The 5173-nt window shown below is 45.8% G+C and overlaps 1 long non-coding RNA gene across 1 annotated transcript; it reads left to right on the top strand.

The window, feature by feature from the left end:
• Positions 1–2630: 2630 nt before the first annotated feature.
• On the top strand, positions 2631–4318 carry LOC122370483. The gene is made up of 2 exons (XR_006254568.1): positions 2631–3264; positions 3530–4318. It is a non-coding gene; the product is annotated as an uncharacterized LOC122370483 (long non-coding RNA).
• The last annotated feature ends 855 nt before the right edge of the window (positions 4319–5173 follow it).

The raw sequence follows: 5173 nt of genomic DNA, 5'->3' as shown, positions 1-5173 counted from the left end.
TTCCTAGCTCAACGCGTTTGGGAGAAATAACCAAAAAACCTCAGGGGGGGGGGCTCCTGAGGCCCCCCCGCCAGGAATAGGGTTAAGGCTCGACATTGTGTTGTCTACGATTAGACAGCTGATAACTCATTCCCGTACGTCGTAACTCTATAATGACCTTTGCTTATTGTCACATCTGCGCCGCATTCGCGATTGTTGCCGACGCCTGTTTGCAGCTCAGCCCACTACAGTTGTTATACATATCGAAAAACCGATAAACTTTTAGACGAAAAAGGCACTATTCCAGGCCCATTTTTGATTTTTTTTTTGCGATATTATGTAAAAACAGAAGCTTCTTATCCTAGGAAAAATAAAATGGGAAATCTTTCAAAGGTGGCACACTACCTTTAATATTTCACTTTCCGTCAATATTTGGAAGACACATAATGGTTTCACCAACTCGTTGTAAAGCGCTGGGGAGGTGGCCGGCGTTACCCCTATGCCGGGCTTACCCCAGAAAAATCAACACTTTTTTAAAACTCGATTTTCTCAACCTTGTACTATTTACACGAAAATGATTTTTTTGGGAAAACAAGGCCAATTAACTTATCTAGCTATCAGGATATCAACATTTTATACAGCACGTATGGTATGTAATAAAAATGAAAAAGAGCTTACTATGCCGGGCTTCCCCCGGCTTCCCCTAAGTGAACTTAAAGTTTATTTGCAGATCTATACACTTAGCAGATGGCAACAGGTTGCGCACACATACTGTCGCGCGGCATACACTGTCGATCGTCTTCCATTTATTTCATCATCCCGTTTTACAATTTATCGTTTATCGTTCATAATTTTTGTAACTTGCGATAAGTGGATGAGCGATAATTTTGAAAATTTGGTGATAAACGATAACGATAACCGATTTACTTAACAGCGATAATTATCGTTTATCGTTTATCGCTCATTACGGAGCGAGCGAAGCGAGCGGAGTCTCATACTGAATTAAGGGAAAATCCTGAGTATGAGCGGCCGGCCGTGGGGACGCTCTTCAAAAGCTAATATCTTAGGAACGGGACATCCGATTGACAAGCGGTCTTCTTTACTGAATGTCACTTGGACGTAAAAGTTCTGTGGTGTGATGGCCACCATGCGTTCTTGCCAACCACCGCACGTGGCGCGTGGTAAAGTTGGACATTTTTTAAGAACCTCCCAAATTGCAACCTAAATAACGGCACAACGGTTGGGCCGATTGAATTGAAACTCGGTACACAGTTAGGCCTCCATCAGATAATTCATCTGCATGTGTTAAGGTTGGGGTGCTACAGCACGTGCGCACGTGCAGGGGGCGCTCCCAGATCTCGAGAACGGCTGGGCCGATTGCGCTAAAATTTGGTACACGGTTGGGGACCAGTTAGTAGGGTGCCGTGCAAAAGTCAGTTTGGACCCCGCTTGCACGTGCGCACGTGCAGTGTGCCGCTTCCAGATCTCGAGAACGGCTAGGCCGATTGCGCTGAAATTTGGCACATCGCTAAAGACCGGTTAGTAGGGTGCAGTGCACAAGTTAGTTGGAGGTACCCCTCGCAATTTCGCACGTGCAAGGCCCATCCTCTCGCTCGCTCCGTTGGTCGCCCAAAAGGCGTTTTACTGGTCCTATCGCATGCGGATACCACTGCTTTTTAGCTCGTTTAATTCTACACCTGCTTCTGTTAACCTAAAGCATTTTTCAGTTAAGTGGGACTTTAAAGTCATCTTATATACTTTTACTCAGGTTGATAAATTAATGGTATACTTTTCAGAGTCTCAAGAGTAAAGCCTGTATTTTTTATTTAAATGATGGCAAATACATATTTCGACCCCCATTGAGGAGCCTTTTTCAATGCGAAATTACATGGAATAGTAAACGACTAGGGTGACCCGCGTGCTCCGCAACGCAAAAAGGGATATTTTCGATCGGCGGGTGTTCGGTTGTTCTTGTGTCGGTTGGGTTATGTATCCATTTCGGTCGATTGCTTTTTGACGGCTAAACGTTTTGGTTTGTGGAAAAAATATCCACCGCATCGAGGTGCCCGTGTCTGATAAGCATGCTTTCCACTTCAGAATCTGTCAAATGTGCTTTATAATTTAGGTGCGTAGTTTTATGACAAATTAAAGGCGTAGATAATTTTCACTAAAAATCGTTTTGCAGAGTTTTATTTGAGACAATTGTTAATAAAGCGTACGAAAGGCCATATTTACTTTAATGCGAAATATTACATTAAACTAAATGAAATTAAAGATAAGTTACCCGACGTTTCGCTTATATTTGCTTAGTCATGGGCGATCTAACACATTTCACAAATCATACATTTTTTGAATGCATTCGAAAAATATTACAAAGTATTAAACAGTTTATCAAAAACATCTCCCCGAAGGGAAATTCGGCGATCGATCGATAGAGTTTCTTCATGTCGTTTTCTTTTTAACTCGTTCTGCTATGCTCGTATGTAACTTGAAAAATCCTTGTGATACGTTCGTGACTTCTTCAGTTCGGATGTATGCCGCCTCAATCAGCCACCTCTCGGTTTTCTTTAGGTCGCTGTGTAGGGTTTCGGCACCATTCCAGTTCGGTAAATGTCCCTCTTTATCAGCGTGCATCACGATAGCTGTAGGCGCCGCCGGGAATTAATGTTTTTTTTTTTTTGTTCGCTGGGTGGTTCGTTCAGTTGGTGTTTCCGGGAGTTGAGTTGGAATTGAATGGAAGTAGAACGTCATCAGTGGATCCTCCTTAGTAACAGTCAGCTGGGCGCTGCGTCGCTCCGGTCATGTCCGCTGTGAAAGTTTGCAGCTTTACTGCTGGAAGGCACGTATTCTGTCATCTCTAGTGGTGAGTTTGTAGTAATTATTGGTTAAAGGCCCATGTGTGAAAGAGATTGGCCGTGTATTTACCACAGTATTTTGCGTATGATATTTTGAGTGATGTTGTGTTTTACATAAATTGCGTATTTGTTGGCGTTCTCGTTCCTGAATATTAAAGTGATGATGGTGCTGCGCCGCCATGTTTGGTTCATTCCTCGGTTCGAGTGGCGCAGAGGCGCATGCTGTTCGCTGTGGTTTTCGGTGGCCTAGATTTCGCTGTGAAGTTGGAGCAGCTTAGTCTGAGTTTGACTGATTTGGTGTCAAATAAGGCCTAACCATTGCGGTCGCTAATTTGGAGCGGCTGGACGTGCGCTTGATCTTGTTGGGCGCCGTTATAGTCTCCCACCTTTGGGGTGGTCAAGTTTGTGGGGTCGACGCAGCCAACGGTCGGTATGTATCAGGATATAGCATGTCGTGGCGAACATTTGTATGCGTGAATTTGGTTTATGCTTCGTTTCATAAACTGGAACCGGTTCAGATTGACTTGGTAAATGTAACTCGTTGGTGCGACGCTGTGCAAAGGCTGTGCTGTGGCTAAGTGTTGTGCCAAATTTATTCACTTATTAGTCGAATATGTTCATTGCATACTTGTGACGGAGGTGATCTTTGTCTCGGAGATAACCAGTGGCTAATTTGTTTGTTACTGCTTCCACAGTAACGGGATTTACCATGGAGATGTGGCCACTTGGGGTCACAAATCTGGAATAAAGCTACCCAGTGAACGACAGCTGCGTCTTATTGATCCCGCTGGGGAGGCGATTGGAGGTGGCGGCTACAGTTACGACCGACTCATCATCCAGGAGGTCCTGGATTGGTCTCCACCTTCTAGTCTGCCTCGTCTGGACAACAACCATCCTGCATTGGAGCGGTGAGATCGCTCCGAGTGGTGGTTAAACATTGAGTCAATCATGTGCTGTTGCAGTGGAGATCCCCGTCAGTGACGAGATCCCCATCAGTGACGAGATCCCAATCAGTGACGGGATCCCCTCAGTAATATCAGTGCTCTGCCTATGGTCTGTTGAGGCACCAGCTTACATGCAGTGTGGCTCATCCGTGGTAGCTTGAGTTACAAGGTGTTCAGTTCAAGTGGGACATATTGGGTTAGTTGGTGCTTGACCAGTTGCAGAGCTAGTGACTGAGCTCGGACAGTTGTGGCGGCTGACCTGAGTCGCGGCAGTGGTGTTGGGGAGTTAAGGTGGGCTGTGGAAGTTTCTTTAGTGAGGTTGGCTCCGTCGTGGGGTTGGAAGGGGACCTTTTTCAGTTGGGAAAACAGGGTCAGTGTTCCTATTGTATAATGTTTGTGTATGTTGTGTAATAACTGTTGTCACTGTCATTCTTTGCTCAAGCTTGGGCATTAGACTGTACTTGAATGATCTTCACTCTTATGTTACTATTTCTTGAGCTGATAAGTTTGTTCATTTAAATGAATGTTATTCGAAGCGTGTTAATTCTAGTGCTGATAATGGCTACTAAGGAGGATCCTCAGTTGGGAAGTCAGGACCCAGCCCTGGTTAGTCTATCAGGGAGGGGGAGGGAGGACTTATTCAAGCTGAGGGTCTCAGAGTTGCAAGGTCAGCTAGAGGCAAGAGGTTTGGACAGTACAGGGAAGAAGGCTGAGCTGGTAGATCGCCTTAGTGCTGCCTTGGATCCAGTGAGTTCTCTAACGGGGGTCGTTGCCCCCGAGGGAGCTGATGGTGGGGATGGGGTCCTGGGGGAGGAACTAGGGGATGGTAGGTCTCAGGGAGGTGTCACTGAGTCTGTTCAGGTTATTGTAGAGAGGTTAAGACTGATCAGAGAGAAACAGATGATGGATGAAGCACAGTCTAGGATGAGAGCACGTTCAGAACAGATAGACTTGGAGTTAAAACTCATGGAAATCACTGGTCGTCAGATAGATGAGTCAGTTTTGAGCTCAGTCAAAGTCACAGTTGGGAGGCAGGAGAGGGCAGATAGTCTCACAGAGGCTGTTGTGTCCCAGACACAACGCGCTCTCCTTCCGCCCTCTGAATTGAAACCATTCTCTGGTGACATATGCGAGTTCAGGTTATTCGTCAGAGCTTTTAAGGCCAGGGTAGAATGTAGGACTGAGGATGAGAACGAGCGGTTACATTACTTGGACCAATATACTGTGGGGACCCCAAACAAGATAGTGAGGGGGTGCATGTTCTTGGATACAGGTGGGTACACACGAGCTTTGGCAACGCTCGAGGAGCGGTACGGTAGCCGCCACAGACTTGTTCATGAGTACACTAGGAAGATGAGAGAGTGGCCAAAGGTTCAGTCTGATGATGTGAAGGGT

The sequence above is a fragment of the Amphibalanus amphitrite genome, unplaced genomic scaffold (assembly GCF_019059575.1).
Source record: "Amphibalanus amphitrite isolate SeventyFive unplaced genomic scaffold, NRLGWU_Aamphi_draft 001136F_arrow, whole genome shotgun sequence".
In the NCBI taxonomy this organism is placed as follows: domain Eukaryota; kingdom Metazoa; phylum Arthropoda; class Thecostraca; order Balanomorpha; family Balanidae; genus Amphibalanus; species Amphibalanus amphitrite.
Note: the sequence above shows the minus strand (reverse complement) of the source record. Positions and strands in the feature narration are given on the sequence as shown.